At 36.9% G+C, this 19,476-nt stretch overlaps 1 protein-coding gene and 1 long non-coding RNA gene across 2 annotated transcripts in view; both read left to right on the top strand.

The window, feature by feature from the left end:
• Window positions 1-19,476, top strand: part of LOC139934437 (kelch-like protein 11) — a 64,946-nt gene that overhangs the window by 26,936 nt on the left and 18,534 nt on the right. The window lies entirely within an intron of this gene.
• Window positions 14,292-18,446, top strand: LOC139935323 (uncharacterized). Its single transcript, XR_011785797.1, has 2 exons — window positions 14,292-14,527; window positions 15,051-18,446. It is a non-coding gene; the product is annotated as an uncharacterized lncRNA (long non-coding RNA).

The raw sequence follows: 19,476 nt of genomic DNA, 5'->3' as shown, positions 1-19,476 counted from the left end.
GTATCGGTTCACTTCAGTTAGAAGTGCCCGTGCCCAAAAAAATCAATAGCGACTGAAATCCCTGGATCCCCCGCCGGATCCCCATGCGGCTATTTAGGGAGTGCTGGACATCAGTTTTCCCGCCAAAATGTTTTGCTGATTTATCCAAGGAATTTTTTTTTACTTCTCCAGAAATGCCAATTATGGTCTGCATGAGCACACTCTGAGCAAACACGGGATTTGTTCTCGGCTGGTTTAACTCGTGTGTATTCAGGGGAAAATGCAAATATATTGAGGAAATAGTTAGCGAATAGTTCTGTCATTTTGGTACGGTCCTCATGGCCAATGTTTTGATATCAGTTCTCAAGTGGTGTGTAAATTGACTGAAATCTTATTGGTTTGTGTGTGCGATACGGAAGGGGGGAGGGCTGGCTGGCTAAGCTAGTCCATCATTATTCACCTTACATTGATCATGTCTATCACAAATCTGTGTTTTTGTCCGAGTGATGTTTGTAATTTGATTGTTGACTGACAAATTGATTTGAACATTTCAACTCAAAGAAATTTGTTTTCTTTAGAATAAATCTGGTTTAATCAGTATTCCAGGGCTTGTACAGGCCCAACTGGTTATTGTCAAAGCTTCTTTCTCACTTGGTGTATCTCAACATCAGCTTTTTGATGCTTGACTCCAAAACCTCAAACTCTAGTTCTGAGGTCTCAAAATCAAATTCAAACATTTTATTGGAAAATTACTTCTTTCTCACAATGTTTTATACCATCAACAACTCTCCATTGCTTGTTACCAAGTATGTTTTTATGCTAACATTTATTTTGAGTAATACCAATAGTGTCCACTGCCTTTAAGTTATGGCCTCTGGCCCCAGGCCTGTGTCAAAGTGTAAAATTTGAGTCCCGATCATGGGTTTTACAAGATTTTCAAAAGCTAGAAAGCAATGAGTGAGAAGTAAGAGGACAAAATCAGTAGAAATATTCTCTGTCATTCTTTGCATGGAAGCCATGTATTACACTGGTCACAGTCTGCACATTAGACCCCGTCCTACGTGTACATGGGCGTTGAAGTGCCCCCTTCAGAATATGTATTCCCACAGATAGTTATGATTTTCAGACACGTACGAAGGGAAGTACACCATGGAGAAATTGCCTCGCCCCCTTCAATAGCAAAGTCCAGTGCCTGGACACTTTTCAAGATGCTGAGTTTCTTGACTGTCGTAATTGAAGGTGCAGTACGAAGGTCGAAAAAAAAGTACAAGTTAAACCGAAGGTTCTTACTTTGTACGAGTAACGTGATACAAGCACGACTACCAGTACCAATACAAATATATAGCTTAAGATAGTTTCATATGCTGGAAAATTAATACCCAACAACTTGGGTGAAATCAAAATTTAGCAAATAGATAGGCACTAAATCCTTCACAAGAAAAAAGGTTTGGCTGTCTTCTCAAGAAATATGACCACCGAATTTGATAGGTTTTTCTTCAGGTTGATGGTATGGGCCCAATTTCATAAACTGAAAGTACTCCTTAAAATGATTTTTTTTTCTAAGCAAAGTAATGAGTGGGCACCAGTTGAAACATTATCTTCATGGAATGTTGGCTGCTTAGCTTTTTATCTTAGACATGATTTGTCTGTGCTTACATTGCATGACATACTGTACATGAAGCAAGCTTTGGTGCTTAATAGTTTCTATGAAATCTGGAAGCTGTTTAGCAGAAAAATCCTGCTTCAAAGAAAATATTATTGCTCTTAAAAAAATGAGCGGGGCACCAGGCACATCTTAACTACATGGAGTTATGGCTGATGGGTAACATTTTGACTGGTATATATACCACACTTTACATTACGCTAAAACCTTTGAAAGGAAATTGCAATTGAATTTTAAAATTAGGAAAATGTTTGGTGTAAAGTTCTTCCAGTGGTGTGTGGGGAATTTTGAGTGAAGGGCGTGTTGTCTGGCAATGGCCACTGTGGGCAGAACCCTGGTGTTGTTTGAAGACTCAATGATGTTTAAGAGTTCACACTTTGTGAGAAAATGGAGGATGAATCCAGTTCCTTTAAGGAAAGGCCTAACTAGGGTAACAACCTGACTCCTCCGAACCGATCGCATTAGTATTCATGGCGAGCTGGCACAAGTACCAATCGTCCTGGGTAATGTTTCTGCTTCAAGTACTTTTATCCTTGTGAAAGAATGGAATTGCTACACGTGTGCTGCATACCTCAAACACAATAATATACATTTACGGTGTAAAACAAGATCATAGAAAATAGTACAGGGCTCGAGTTTCAGAACTGTTTCTGCAAGTCTTGTTTGTGTCAGAAATTTTTACTGGGCCATATAAATGTTTTTATAAGACCAAATAATTTTAGCATTTCCTGAATTTTATGGGGAATGTTTGACTAGAAAAATATGCATTAGTACACTTTATATTTAGAGCAGAGTATGTGTATGATAAAATGCTAGATGGCATGGGTCAGTTGTGGCGTTATATTATATATATTTAAAAATTGTATGACAATCATTATGGTTGAATTGCACTAGAACATCTACAGTATAAACATTTCTTCAAAAAGAGCTAAAAGCTGAAACAGTTTACAATCGGTAATGAGCAAGAATTACAAACAATCAACCAGCACTTAACCAAAAAGAATGAGACTTAACAAAAATAGTCGTAATCAAAGGGAAAAATTGTGGATAAAAAGCCAGCATTAAAATTATACAGTTCAACTTAAAAGAGTTTTTAAAAAACAAAAGCACACCAACACCAAGAACTTGACAGATAAGAAAGGGATACAACTACAACGTTACTGGCCCATTACATACTTTTTCAGAACCATTCGATTGCTTTAATTCTATACAAATGTAGATGTATACAATAATACTAACATGTGAACATATTTGTTGACAATATTTGATGATTCAGATAAGGGCTTGAGTTTTCGCAAAACATGTGAAAGGCAAGTCTAAGCATTTTTTGTTACTGACGAAAATCCTGAAGGAAAAACTAACTCCTGCAATACCCCTTGGGTTTCTGATTATTGTTGGATCTAGTTTGAAGTTGAATTGGCTTACAGAGGAATTACACCAAACTTTAAAAAAGGAAAAGGAAAAGGTTCAATTTTGTGATGGGAGAATCTCTTTTTATATCAATTTCTTCATACATTTAGTTAAAAAATAAAAATAAAATAAAGGTGCTGGTAGTGTTTTTAAGGAGTTTATGGATTTAAAAAGTTCAAGGCTGTACAGGAAAACAATTTTAAGAAGTAATTTTTATGGAATTTTGCATAAATTATTTGATGTACATGGTGTATATGACCCCGACAAAATGTTATTTTTCAGCCTGATTAAATCTGTAAAAAGTGATGGTACATGACTGTTCATGATGGTAATGTTAAATGGTTTTTTTCTAATCTCAAAGCTTACTTTTACAAACATTACCCCACTGAGGTCAAAGTGAGAAGTTGAACTGTCATTGGTTGAGAGTTGTGTGTGGGCACTTCAGACGAAATATTTCCACAGGATGCTTATTAAATACTTATTAAAAATATTCAAATTAATGGCAATAACAAACGTATTTGTTTAAAAGTATCTCAGCTTTTGATATGATGAAGCTTTTTGAGAATCCATTTTCTTCGATTAGGTTTAGTGTTTCCTCTGCTGAGTGAGGCTCAAAATGATGACTGGGAAAAAACCTGTGGGTACACTTAGAGCCCCCCCCCCCTTATTTGGCTCCAATGACACATTGGCTTTGAATCAAACCAATGTCAATTCCCACTTATCAACAGTTTGACAGTTGGTCCAGGGAGAAGCTTGCATACTTGCGCCCCAACCAAAACACAGTCAGGGATATTCAATTAACTGCATTATGTCAGACATGTTGGCTTGCCGGCAATCAACAACCGAGAAGAAGAAAAAGGAAATTCTGTTGATCTGCCACTTGCCTAGCCTATGACCCCGCTGACCTCTGTAGGTCAGAGGTTCACATTCCAATTTTGTTATTCACAGCCTTAGGTGTCAAAATTTGCCTAGTGTAATAACATTGAACACTGACTTCTATCATAGAGAAAATGCTATTATCCACTCAGCTATTGATACCAGTTAATCATCAGAAACACCCCCCCCCCTCTCAATAAACCCCCCAAACCAACACAACAAAAACAAAATGGGAGTCAACAGCACTTGACCCTTTGGAACTTTTTATTGTGGTAATGGGGGATCAATGCTGTCATTGGAGAGAGTTATAACTCTGGAGACACTGGGGTTATTCTTACATTTTGTGGTTTTGTTTTGAGTCAGGATTGTGTGGGTTGGTTCAAAGGTGCTGGAAACCTTTGGTGATGATCGTCAAAGACTAGTGTCACTCTGTGTATCCCAACATTTATGCATACAATAACAAATCTGTGAGAATTTTGACTCAATTAGTCATAAAAGTTGCAAGAGAATAATGACAGAAAACACCCTTCTTCCACAAATGTGTGTGCTTTCAGATGCCTAAAATAGTACTAAAAGACCTCAGGCCTGAAGCCTTTTGTTATTTGAGTAAGAAATTACCTCTTCAACAAAACTATGTTACTTCAGAGGGAGCCATTTCTCACAATGTTTCATACTATCAACAGCTCTCCAATTGCTTGTTAGTGAGTTGTATGATAATAGTTTTGAGTGTCCAGTGCCTTTTAAGTGACTTAAATGGGATGTACATGTAATATTGGAACTCTATCCATGCAGCTCTCCATTCCTCGTTACCAAATATTTTTTTATGCTAAGAATTATTTTGAGTTATTACCAAACACTGCCTTTAATAGTATGTGGGTGATTACCTTCGCTCTTGAGGTGTGGACATGTTGAAGATACAGCGGGTGTCGGATAAACACTTCCGGAATGATAGTCATGTAAGAAAGTCTCTTGGAATGTTGTGAGCCAGGATTCATTGTTATGACCAGTTCATTATCTTCCCCTACATTCCTTTGTGTTCACTCCTCAAAGATATTTACGCACACGTTTGCCGGTTATTAAAAAAAAGAAAAAGGAGGGACGCTTGAGTCGACAAGTTCAAAGCATTCCAAAGATGCCTTTATAGGCGGTAAAAGTTTGGTAAACATGGGGTTGGCTTACTGATTTATTGTGTGTCCCCCCCCCCTCATTCCTTAGAAACTCAGACAGGTATTTGCACTCAAATACTATGGTAAATTGAGGCAAATACCCCCCCCCCCTTTTTTTTTTAAGAAACCCTAAAAGTTCTTGGTAGTGATTGTTACCACACTGGTAAAAAGTTTGCGAGTTTAAAGGCACTCTACACTTTTGGTAGTTGTTAAAGACCAGTTCTCACTTGGTGTATGTTCTCACTCGGTACATGTACGATAAAGCAATTGTTTCTGCTATACATGTAGTTATAGCACAGAAATGTGCTAACCGTTAAGTAGCGCTATGAAATTTGCCCCAGCCTTGAGTATCAACATGTTATTATCAGTAAGTGTTGTCGCAACCGAAAAAGTCATTCAGAATTGCGGCAATTTGTGATACCTTGGGTCAACACACCATGAGTAACCATTGAATTGCTTTTTTCAGAGAAAGACAAGTTAAAGTAGGGTGTCTTTTTGTGTGTGACTGTCAACAGTCTGCCTTTGTGAAGTTCAAGGTCAGTTTGTTATGTTGACTTAGACAAGGTGGCCGTGGCCAGACCTGCTCAATTATCAACGCCCAATGAGACAATTCTGTTTCGATGCATTTTACGTTTTTTAGGGTCACTTGGAATGTGGGCGGCATCAGTGCCAATTTGGAAAAAGACTGTTGAGCAGAAATTAACACTTGACAATTTTCTTTGCTAAGCAGAAATCTAGTAATGTATTTTTGGCTGCTAAACTGTCTTTTTCTGTGCTTAGCAAATTTTTGTGCCGATAAAATACAGGTTTCTTGAAATTGGGCCCAGTAGGCAAGTTGATGTTCAAGGCAGTGCACGAATTCTATACTGGACCACCGGCCCAGAGGCCAGTGATTTAAGCCCAGGGCCAGTAAGCTCATGAATAACAGTCAGTGGTAATATCTTGAACAGAAAGAAAATATGTTCAAACCTTGACTTAGAGAATAGTCAATCCTTAATTGCTTTGAGTATCAAAGTACACCTACCCATCATAGCACAAATGAGAGAAGTCTTTGTGTTCAAATTGAAACCATTTCAAAGGTAACCTGTGTAGAATGCACTTTCTTATAAAAGATTCTAGTCTTGTGAAATAAATTCTGATCCTGTAAACATTTTAAGCTACAAGCCTTGTGGAATGTTACCCCATAACTCTATCCCTGCATAAGCTGTGCTTTCAGCCTAGAGAAACAAGAATGTGATGGGTTTTATGGACATAAACAACTTGAATTTAATGTGATATGCATGAGGTAGGGTAGGAAACAAGAATTCTGCAAAGGCAGACTTTTATTGGTTATTTAAAACTCGTTGTAAGCAAGTTGATTTTCTATACAATAAAACAGAATGTGGGATGGTAACCATTTCCCTCTGTACCAATGGCCTATCTAGACCATATGGGATGGTATGCATATACCTTTTGTAATACTGCAAAAATTAATGACCATAAAAAACTTACTTGGTAGGAAGAACCGCAGCTGTTAATAATGTATTAACATTCCATCTAATGGAATGCAGTTTTAGACTCGAGAAATGTTTCTGCATGAAATGTTTCTCAGAATGTGCATGCAAATTAGGGATTATTCTTTTTGGCTGTACATGTATGCTTCAAGTGTATGGTTCGTTATTGAAAGGGCAGGGGCACCAAGGCGTTTTCTCATTGGAAAGAGGGCACCCTATGAGGAAATTGTAAACTTTTACTAGTATCTCAAGAGCACCAAGGCAATGACCAGGGGGCATGGAGGCAATTGCCTTCATTCCCTTCGTGAAGTATCAAGCCTGGATTGTATACTTTGCAGCCAGACTAATAATATGTAAACAGATTCTAAAGCAAACATGAAGGTTTGTCTGAGCTTAGAGCAAGGGTCTGACCATGGAGGACGAAGCGATCAACCTCCTCCCCTGATCCCTCTGAAATATTTATTACCAAACATCCCCGTCGTTGTATACAACTTTCATTTTATCACCTTAACAACAAAATCCATCCCAAGAATCCGCAAGGCAATGTTTATCTTTAATTAGTTGGTGTTTTTCAGCGTTTGGCCTCTCATACCAATTAGCCAAGGAAAATCTACGTCATTGCCTTTTCTGATCAATAAAATCTGGCGCCCCCAAAACGTGGGGGCTAGCCAGTCTCTCTGGGTTGCCACGGCTACGTTGTCTCGTTGCTGAGAAGAAAAGGGCAGAGGGGGGTATTGTCGCATGAAGTCCTGATGTTTTTTGTTTTTTTTACATGTCGGTGACGCAAAAAGTCAAATCCGCCAGTTGAAGTCAATGACTGATATAAATATTAGGTAATTTTTATTGATTGTCTTCCTCAGCAATTCCTGTTGTCAGACGTGTTTATTAACATTTTGTTTTAATCCTACTTGTAAATATCTTACATTTTTTATTTATACCTTGCTAAAAACGGATTGTGAATAATATCCAATTTGGCCCGTGTGGACCTCGAAATGTGATGTAAAATAAAATGAGAAATAGAATTAGCTTTTGGAATTCACTTTCCATCTAAAAAGAACCTACATTGAATGGTATTGTGAGTAAGTTGTAAATGCAAAGAAAATAATAAGTGTCGTATTACATTTCGACCCTAGCAGAGTCTTTCGCGAAGGCTTATAAAAATGAAATGAAAAGAAATTATAAAAATTATGAATATAATTTCTAGAGCACAATGGAATGTTTGTGTAGTGAAACTCGTCAAAACGTAATCGAAACTACGCAAGTGTTTTACAGAAAATTCATTTTACAAACTTGAATGATGTTGTGACTTGGAGCTTACTTTGATGCGCTTATTGACAATTTGTATGGTACTGGATTACTCAAACAACAGGGTTTCCTGCAGTGGTTCACCTCTAAAGTCTGCTAAGCAATTCAATATGGTAAGCAATAATTTCTGCTGTGCATCTTGATGACAGTATACCCGTCATATCGGCTATACTGTATTTCGGAGAACTTGTTTACTCAGATAAACGTTATAGCTCAAACTGAATACTTTGTTTTAAAATTTGCACATAAAAAACACACATAAAAATGCACTTTCCCACAAAGATTATCTAATAGTATTATTTGTTCTCTGAAATCATACTTTACCTGTCAGTCTAAGTTATGAAGGTTCAGTGAACTACACTGTAGGGAGTTTGCATAGTTGAATGTCCCCGTTTCACTCTTCTCATCTTATAGAAGAAAAAAAAATGGATGAATAAATAAATAAGTTTGAAGAATTAGACAGGGTGAAGACATGTCTATAACTTAAGGTCTGTGAAATCATCTTACGTGTACTGAGCAGCGTTATTCCTTAGAGGCTTCTTGCTGAATTTATAGACAACCCTCTTTTCGGCAGATCTGTAATAGGAGATGCCCTCTGTAAACTATATATTTTTTCCTGCCAAGAATACCCTAGTTGTGAATAGATTACACAAGTTTTCATAATATTAAATTTCTGTATCCGGGCAACCCGGTACAAGCTTCTGGAAAAAACGGCACAAGACACCCCGAGAAATGTGGTTAATTTCAGGTCCGAAATTTCCTGAAGTGCTTGCTGAACACGGATGATGCTCTAATAATTGAGCTGGGCGCTCTCACAGCACACATTCAGTCGAAATGTTCACCCCTGGCGATGTCAAAGCCCTTACCGAATAAGAGATTTTGTTCCGCATACTGTAGGCCTACATTTAGAAGTGATACCCTCTTTGCTTGCAATGAACATTAACTCTGTGCTCGGTTTGGAGTGAACTGTTTTGTATAGACGATGTGCCCTATGTTTACATTCAAACCGCCCTCTGTTGATAAAACACTACATACGTCATGTTTCGCCGGGCAAAGAGTTGTGTAGTCATAGTAAGATTGCGTACACTTTCTAGCTGGCTGCCAAAACACAAAGGTTTTGCCCGGCGGTATGCGCGCGAATCATGTTATGGTTTTCGTGTGACGTCAGAGGTCACATCGTCTATAAAGGTGGGTGTTGAGACACTGATAGAACGTTCACATCAAAATAACCCACAGCACCCAGAGCAATTGCTGTGGTGCCCTGTGCTTATGCTGTGGTGCCACTTTCTTCATAGTAGTGCCCCTTACCTTAGGAAAAATTGCTGTGCCCCTTCAAGAGCGAAGTTCAAAACCCATTCATGGTGTACTACTGTACCGACTTTCTTGCTCTTGAAATAAACACAGGTAATACTGTACACCAGGCTGTTCTTTGATAGGTTAAGTGCCTCGCTTACACTGGACGCTAATGGTTTATTGTCAAAGACCAGTATTCTCACTGGGGGATTCACAACGTACTGTATGCATAAAAAAAAACCTGTGAAAATTTGAACTCAGTTGGTCGTCAAAGTTGCGAGATAATAATGGAAGAAAAACACCCTTGTCACACGAAGTTGTGTGCTGTCAGATGCTTGACTTTGGGACCTCAAAATCTAATTTTGAGTTTTTAGTTTTTTTGAAAGTTACTTCTTACTCGAAAAATATGTTACTTTAGAGGGAGCTGTTTCTCACAATGTTTTATACTATCAACAGCTCTACATTGCTTAACACCAAGTAAGATTTTATGCTGACAATTATTTTGTGTAATTACCAATAGTGTCCACTCTAACCCACACTCTGCTGATCAGAAACACCAGAGCTTGAATCTGTAGCTCTTAACCGCTAGGCCACGATTCATAGCAACAATGTAAAGGAAGAGACTTTGCTTTGTGCAATTTGATCAAGTACTGACTGTATTTGTACTGTGCTGATCATATTCTGAATATGAAAATTGACAATTTTGCGGTGTGTTTTGAGGTTCAAAAACTGGAATTTCAGTTTAGAATTGGCAATGTAAACAACAAAAAGGTGCTGTCGGATTGTGCGATCATCCATCAAACTTCCTTTTGTAAAATAAAATCCAATCCAATAAAGTAATTGATATGATTAAATATGATTGGGTCAAACCAATAAGTCTCGACCCGTCACGGTTTGGTTAACGTTTTTTATCAAGGTGACGGAAGCACCCCATCATAGTGTGATTTGAAACCGACTTATTTTATTTATCTGTCCGGTTAATTGTTCACGGAACGGCGATGCCGGCCTTCTTTTTTTTCCCTGATGGCTACTTTTAATTTGAAAACCCCTCACATGCAATGATATTCACATCTGGCAATGCAATTAGATGCAGTCGTGCGTAGCGCAATACTACATGGAAGTTGTTTTGTAACAGGCCCTCGTGTGTTCAATGCTTTGATACCCCATTCACAGTGGTTACTTGACTAGAAATGTTAAAAGGCAAACCGATTGGGGTTGTTATTTGTTGTCCTTAGTACCATGATTGTAGTGTGTGTTATTTTAGCCTATATTTAGGTATCATACAAGGTCCTGGCCATCAGGATAAATTGAGGCGGCAAAAACTTTGTGGGTTGGTTGAAATGTTTGAAATTAAAATTAAAGGCACTGGACTTGTGTAGTAATTGTCATAGACCAGAATCCTCACTTGGTGTATTCCAACATATTTGCATAAAATTAAAAAAAATCTGTGACAATTTGAGCTGTGTTGGATTGAAGTTGCAAGAAAAATAACTAAAGAAAAAAATAACACCCTTGTTGCACAATTCGTTGTTCGTACCACGAACTGACCTAACTCATTCACTATGTTAAAAAACATGTTCAGAGAAAATCACGATTGAAGTTGCACTACTTTTGGAACTGCTCTTTCGGAGTCTGCTTACCAACTTTATTGTATTATTTTATGACGAAAACAAAGCTGAATACTTTATTTATACAGAACTATCAATATGTTTTCATCCCTAAAACTATTTTAATTAATAATTAATTCCTAATCAGTGGAATTTGTGAAAATGAAAATTTCATTTTTGCGTGTAGCGCGCTGTGTACAAACCAATGCGTAATAGAGACCTATCGAGATTGGTCACTTTGTGAAAATACTACACTTATATTTTTTAGGAATTACCAAATATATCCTGTGCCTTTAAATACCATTATTTTGAATAGGGTTTGTTGACAATGGCATCAATGTTTATGTTAACCCACTTGGTGGTACCCTGTTTTGGAAGGCAGAATGTTCCTGTATGGTGTAATGCACATTGTTTACATACCGTGAGTTTATATTATGATATTCAAGTGAATCACAATATGAACAACATTTCAAAGCTTGCACGAACATAAGAAAAATCAACAGTCTGTTTCTTGTTCATCAGTTTGGCTTCATGTAGATTGCGCTTATATTACACAGTTTCCGGTAGAAATGGAGACAGACACAGATTACTTTTCTGTAGCAATAAAGACAAATAAATACGAGGGTTTTTTTCTGCACAAAATATGGGTGATTTTTTTCTGTACAAATAAAGACAAACACAGGCGATTTTTTAATTTTTTTATTTTTTTTAATTTATTCATATTTTTATATTAATAAAGACAAATACAAAATATTTTTCGTGTAAAAATAAAGACCAATATGGGTGAGTATCTTTGTGTGAAAATGAAGACAAACACAAGTGATTATCAAAGAAAATAAAGTATTGAATTGGGAAGCGTTTGTATGTGACACAAAGCAGGCAGTAATTTATGGATTGCTTCATGAGAAAGTACATTGTGGTACTAATTGACAATCATCTTTATGGGTTGTAACTCCATGTGAGACCAAGGAGCTAAAACAACAAATGTTGTCTTCAAGGATGGTGCATTTGTTTCCATTTCATTTCATTTCCTTTTGTGGTTGTGAAGCCAAGGACTAAGAAATGCGAACTTGATTTCTGTACTACCCAGGAACCCTATGGAGAGAAGACAAGAAAGGAAGTTTTGGTTTTAGTTATGGAAGGAAATCCCACTTGAATTATTCCCGGGAAAAACCCCTGCAGTCAGGTAGGGACTGAAAAACCATTCCATACACAACAGTGCCCCTGGCTCTGGTATGTTTTTGTCAAACATGTTGCAGCACAGCATGTGCATTTCAGCTTCTCAGCTGTTATGTTAGGATGAAAAAGCAGCCTCCGAAACTACTTTTTGTTACGTTTAAAATAGGGAGATTACCAACAGAGAGGGCTAGATATGAAAATGTAGCTCAGTAGAGCAGTGGCAAAGTAATCTGAAGGTAGTTTTATTTTGTTTGAATCCTGCTCTAGTGTAAAAAAAAAAATGTTTTCCTCACCAAATCATTTGATGTTTACTCTGCCAGTTTCCCTCGTGGTTATTGATTGTTATAATCATAATTCATTCCCCTCACCATCAATAACATAACATCCCTATGTTTATCTTCGATGAAATAAATTGTTGGATACAAACATGACAAAATAGCAGTCTGTGCATAGAGTAAGGACAGAGACTCTATAGTCTGTGGAATCATAAGAGTTCTGTAGTCAGATCATGTTGGGAGTAAGTTAAAGTCTCAGAAGGGTAGTGTTGTTTAGGTTCTCTTATAGCAGTATGCAAACTCCATCTACATGTACATTACATTCCTACAGTGAAGAACCTGTGTTTTTTTACATGCCATTTAACATGAGCCCCCTTGCCCCCTGCGGGCCTAAACAGTCCAGCCTATGCACCATTAGGATCTATTAAAGGTTAGTAACTATGCCCTGTGGTCATGCTGAAACAGAGTCCCTGTGAAAGATTGTAGAAGTCCTTAGGATCACCCTTTCTCTGTGATTGACGTCTCCGATTTTCTTCAGAATGCTCTGACCTTTTATGGCATTCTCCATTTTCTGGGATTTTAAAGTCGACGAACAGAAGTGATGATAATCGTCCAGGGTCAGTTGAGAGTTTTAATTTTAAGTATTCCTACAGAGAGTTTGAAATGATTGCTGCATAAAGAAGAGATTTTGACACTTGAGAAATACTTGATAGAGAGGGCAGGGAAAACAAATAAGAGAAATTATCGAGGGGTGGGGGATGGTCAGCTTGAGTTTTCTTTTTTAAAAGCAATCCTGCTGAGAGTTTTAAAAGATTCCTCGGTACAAATATAGAAGAGATTTTGGCACTTCAGAAATACTTACTAGAGAGGGGAAACAAAATGAGTAGTGACGGTAATTGACGTCAAGGGAGGGGGGAGGGTCAGCTTGAGTTTTTTATTTTAAGCATTTCTGTTGAAACGGTTTCCTGTATAAAGAAGAGATCTTAGCGCTTGATAAATACATGCTAGTGAGGAACAAATTATCTAATAGATGTTAAATTTGCATCGGGGATAAAGAATATTCATTTTGGTTTTTTACCCATATACACCAATGTGTGTTAGCACTGTATACTCAGTACTTGCCTGGGTTCTGTGAAGAAGAAAAAAATCACAGGCTGAGGCATATTATTGTCGTGGTCTGTTTTGATCAGAGAACGAAGGGTTTGAGTGTGATATGGTTTTGCCGGTCAACTTGAATTTTCATTTAGAGATTCCTGTTCTTACGCAGAGCAAACGATTCCTACATTAAAGGCCCCCTATCGTCAAAGAAAAACCAGTTTTTGCAATAGCGCCCTCTCGCTCATAAAAGTTGTTTACGCTGTTCTGCGAGGGTGACTTACACCCTCTGTTAGTTCGTCGTGAATACAAAGATGGCGGAATCGGAGATAATACACTGTTCATGGTAAGCCCGTCACTCTGTGCTTGTTGCAAGAACACTTGCCAGAAAACAGTGGAACACGGGGAGCTTTCCCACGAGCTTTGCGAGTGTGTGTGGCACAAGACAAACAAAAGGACCGGAAGGAAGTGAGGAACAACAACAGGGATCTCAATAGTAAAGTAAGCGTTACCACTATTTTAGCCTTATGTGTTACTGTTACTCCAGTTTTATCCAAGTCGATCCAATCGTGTTTATTGTCACTTTCGTTATTATTAACCGTTCTGGAAAACGGGTGAATTTTCATCATTTTCTCCCGAGAAAACGGCAAACGGTTTGAGTACTTATTGTACTTGTAGGATCAGGACACAAAACACAAATATCTATAATCTACAGATTTACATTAAACTTATACGGTAAATACTGATAGCTACCCTTACAATACTATACTTGCTGATACCCTGGTGAGACGAACAATTATTACAGCATGTAAAATATGTTACCAGTAAGTTATACTAGTATTTATAGCATAACTGGTAATTACGTTTTTACATGCGTGCTAAAACGGAGATGGATTATTTTGCGTGACTTTGTTTTACCAAATGCTTCAATACTTTGCAGCAAGTAACATTTTAAGAGAAGCTTTTTACTACCCAAAATGTGTAAGTTAAATGTAAATCTGAAAACATGTTACAACAAAAACCCAACAATTTGTTTACAGCAATTTATTATGGCAAACGGATAGGGCACTATAATTAAATTCTGTATTTTTTCAGGAGTCGGATTCAGAAACAACTGAAGGCGAGGGGAGAACAGGCAAATCTGATGCTGTGCGAAACAAATTCAAGAAGAGAAAGCAATATCAAGGTATTCTGAATGTTTATTATTTTTTTGTACAAATACAAGTTAAAATATGTCTATACGGTTTACAGGAGCTGCATGTACCTGAATCAGTCTGTGAAAATATATAGATGAATTTCATCAACATAAAACAATATTTACGTATATGGAAAACTAACTGAACTTGAATGAAGAAAGACAGCAAGGCAAGGGGTAGAACAATAAATAATATTTATACACATAAAAACACTATAAATCAAACCATAAAATTACAAACCAAAAATTAGGGAAATATTTACAGGGGCATATACAAATACAAAATAAATACATAAAATAAAACATTTAGAGCAGGTGCAGGCATGATATACTGGTAATTTTGGAAAACAACAACAACAAATAGTTTAGATAGTGGAAGGGCTGATCTTCACGGTGTAAGGCTATCGTACACTTATCACAGTTGTCTGGTTTTCCCAAGAGCAACACATTGTCAAACACCCTAGGATGAATATGCCTGAATGTAAATAACAATAATGTGTGTCTACCGTTTCAGAAATATCTCAACGCTCTTCCAAGGAGGTTGAAAATGTAACCGCAGAGCTGTAGAGACAGCAGCTTGCAGCATGTCAATTGCATTCTGCAGCTAACAAGCACAAGCCATGAACCCCAAGCTCCCCCTCAAGAAGTTTTGCCATTGTGCAGATGTAGAAATCGCAGGGATATAACGCTGCTGGAGGAGAATAAGTTTTGCACTAGAAGGTGAAATGGGTGCCTCACACACACACACACACAGCTCATGGATTACAGGGATGACATGCTGGCAGCAGAGCAAATCCACAATAATGACAGTTTTTCAGCATGCAGCATAATAGGCAGCATGTTTTTTTTAGCAGCATGGGCGACTTGGTGCTATAAACCGTAGATTCATCCCATGTGTTTTGTTTTATCAATAAGGGATAGGTTTCTAGCACCAAATGGTGTTTATATTGGGTTCAGACCTCGAAGGCTCTTATTACAAATAATATTGCAATTTTTCAGCATGTTCTAAAATATTTTAATTGCTTGAGTTTGAAAAAAGAGAAATTAACCGCAGTGAGACATGAACCAATGACCTCTGAATTAACGTACAAGTGTTCTACCAACTGAGCTATCCAGCCCATGCTGGCGGTGTCCCTATTTGTCATCAGAAATTGATTAATAGGGACACAGCCAACATAGTGCTGGCTAGCTCATTTTGTTAGAGTGCATGTACGCTAATCTTAAGATTGCTGGTTCAAGTCTCACTCCAATTACTTTTCCATTGTTCAAACCCAAACTACTTTTAAAACTCGCACAATCTGTTCCCGTTGTTATTTGTTGCATATTTTAGTATGAGTGTCTCCACACTAATTTATAAGCTCAGCTCATTAATTTTTGCAATCGAGACATAGGAGGGTTGTTATAAGCAGCTGTATGTAGCTGGTTTCTACATAGTGAATTTTTTTTACACACAAAAATATTAAGTATAACAACAATATGAGATTTAGAATATGTTTTATTTGCATCAGGGATTATGAATATTTATTGGGGTTTTACCCATATAAACCGAAGCGTGTGAGCCACTGTATTTTGGAACTTATCAAAAATCTTTGAAAAAAAAAACATCACAGACAAATTACTTGGGTGGTATTCGAACCCACGACCCTTGCAGCGCTTAGAAACTTTGTATTAAGCGCTATATAAATGCATGTTATTATATTATTATTATTTGCAATTCTAGAGCAGTGTCATAGAAACTAGTGTAATTGGCTCTAGAATTGCAAAGGTCATTGGTTTGAATCCCACCCGAGTAACATGCTTGCTTTTTTTCACAGAATTTGGTGGAAGTACTGAGTATGCTATTGACACATCAATGTATATGGGTCAAGGCAAAATGAGGAATAAGATTAATAAAAACAAACTATGGATAAAGAAATTACATTAATTCAAAGGTGTATCATTCATAACAAGGACATACTCAAAAGACAAGAAAATGATCCAAGAACACGTCATTTTACCTCAACTTGTTAAATTTAATGATCAAGTCAGAAATGAGACCTTCCACTTGGTACATATGTATTTAGGAAATTAAAGTGGGAGTTAATTTTGGCTGATAGTTGTGATTTTGGCTGATATGAACAATCTTCAAGATGATCACTATTGGTAAACTACTCAAAATAATTGTTAGCATAAAAACTTGGTAACAAGCAATGGAGAGCTGTTGATAGTGTAAAACATTGTGAGAAACGGCTCCCTCAGAAGTAACTTAGTTTCCAAGAAAGAAGTAATTTTCCACAAATGTGACTTCGAGACCTCAGATTTAGAATTTGAGGTCTCAAAATCAAGACATGAAAGCACACAACTTGGTGTGACAAGGGTTTTTTTCTTCTATTATTTTACCGCAACTTTGATGACCAATTGAGTTCAAATTTTCACAGGTTTGTCATTTTGTGCATATAAATGTTGAGATACTCAACGTGAGAAAACTGGTCTTTGACAACTACCAAAAAGTGTCTATAAAACAGACGTTACAAAATATTTAACCTGCAATAGTTTTAAATCATGTAACGCCAATGGTTTTAAAACCATTGATGGACTGACCCACAAATTAAAATAGTTTACACATCTTTTAAATTTAGTGTTGCAATGCTGCACTACAGAACATGTATGATTTCAACCCAAACAAACAAGTGGTTTTGTTTTTCAAAGTGAAAAGAATGAGATTTCCAATGTCTTTACTTCTTGTTCATCCCATCAAGTCTCTCCTAGACTAGTTTTTCTATGGATGGGGCTGGCACTTTTGCAATGGTGAAAGAAATGCGTTGTGGATTATCATCAGATAAAGTTAAAAGTGACATGCTATGATAAATAACCATGTACCCGCCCCGCCCACTTATGATCTTTTAGCTGCAATCCTCTCCATCGAATCTGTGATGTAGCTATAGGGCTGCGGTTTGGGCTTGGGATGTGCTGACCATTTCTTTTACCTGTGGAAACCTGGGAAAGGGAAATAATAATATGAGATCAGAAAAATACACCTTGGTTTGACGAGTTAAAGTGTTCTGGAGCTCTTGAAAATTGAAGAATTTTATTACAAGAGGATGTATTGAAATGAATATGTATGTTCCTAAGAATATCCTTTGGAAGGTTTATTTAGTTACTAGAGGTGTAGTTTGTTGATATAACAAAAACAACTGATTTTGGAAACAGCTTACTTTTACGAAACATTCAAGGATACACGCGCACATACTTGGGTGTTAAAATTGACACAAGATCAATGTCAAACAAAGATACATGTACAAACAACAACTTATTGTTTACATCATTGGGTGTTTAGCAACATGAAAATAACACTCATTTGTTCCCTTGGATCGGTCGAGTTGGTCTTTGAAAAGTGTTTGTAACCGTTTGTTATAAAATACATTATGATTAGAAAGATATTTTAAAAGTAGAATATAATGATCCACACTAGTATTACGCGAAATTGGGTGGTTATCCTTTTACCTCATCGACTAACACAGTCGGCCATCTGTGGGCGTCAAATTTCTCCCATAAATGGCCGACCGTGTTAATTCGCAAAGTAAAAGGAAAACCTTGCAATTTCGAGGCAAATTTGTGTGGATCATTGTATTCTACTTTTGAATCATTTTTCTAACCATATGCTTTTTATTACAAACGGTTACGCTTTTCAAAGAACAACTCGACTGATCCAAGGCAACGTGTTCCTTTAATTTGGGTTATTTTTAGGGTCTCAATAAAGTGAAAATACATTGGTGTTAATTTTTTACACCCCAGTTTTTGCAGTGCATAAAGGCAAGGCATTTTCTGTCTATTTATTGGCAAGTTAAAAGTTTTAACTGTTTTTCTGTTTAGTCGTAATTTGGAATAAAAGGCATCCTAATTGTTACAATAAATGTTCTTTCAAAAACAACCTAGACTTGTTTAACCTGTATGAGTGACGTTTGTGAACAAACATCAAATTATGATTATTGTGTCTGTTCAGAAACAAAATTAACAGTGTATGCATTTAGCCTTCGAAATTAGACTGGGTTGAAACGTCAGGCCATTATCTATTTTGTGCATTCACGGTCGTTGTGGTTGATCAGTTCACAAGTAGCCTTAGTATATATAAAACAAGACAAGTTGCAAGGTCCTTGAATGCCATCCCTTCTTCATAGAACCTTTAGAAAGATTGTACCTTTGACAACTTTATTACTAACCGTTCTGAGTTAATATCTGCATGGTCTAGTGTCATTCCTTTCTCCATGGGTCCAAACAGTCTCTTTGCTGTGGTTTTCTTTATTGGCGTTGATGACACCAGTAGACTATCTTGATCACTGAAAAGTGAAATTAAACACAACACATTTATGGTATGACCATGAGTATAAATTATGATACCGTTTGTTTACACGACAAGGCATTTATTTATTCTTCCAAGTTTTTCCCCTCCATTTTCAGTTGTATTGTTTATTTTTTTCTAGAGGGTCCCTAGACTATGCCAGGGAGAAAAGCGTTTTCACACTGATGTCAGGCATGCAAGTACATCAGCTGATATAATTTTTTTTTATTCTCAGTACTTTCAATTGAAAAATATCGTACAAAATTTTGTGACATTTTGTAATTTCCTCCTTTTTGTTTAAGTTACAGTTGCATGCCTGTGACGACCATGCTGTGTGAAAACATAGGCCTTATTAACCGTTTATTTAGATTTTATTTTTTTATAATGAAAACAAAATTAATCAATGAGACCTTTCCAGCTATTTTGCAGGCATATTCTTTAGTACAAAAAAATTATAATAAAAAACCCAGAAACCAAGCTCTTTCTTAAAAAAAACCAGGATCAATAAGAAGCCTGTTTCATTATAATTAATTCTTTAATCCACTTTAAAACAAAAAGAAGGAATATTTAAACATTATTTTCGTAATATCATCACTTGTGGAGGGGGGCCCGATAAAAAGCA

The sequence above is a fragment of the Asterias amurensis genome, chromosome 3 (assembly GCF_032118995.1).
Source record: "Asterias amurensis chromosome 3, ASM3211899v1".
Lineage (NCBI taxonomy): Eukaryota > Metazoa > Echinodermata > Asteroidea > Forcipulatida > Asteriidae > Asterias > Asterias amurensis.
Note: the sequence above shows the minus strand (reverse complement) of the source record. Positions and strands in the feature narration are given on the sequence as shown.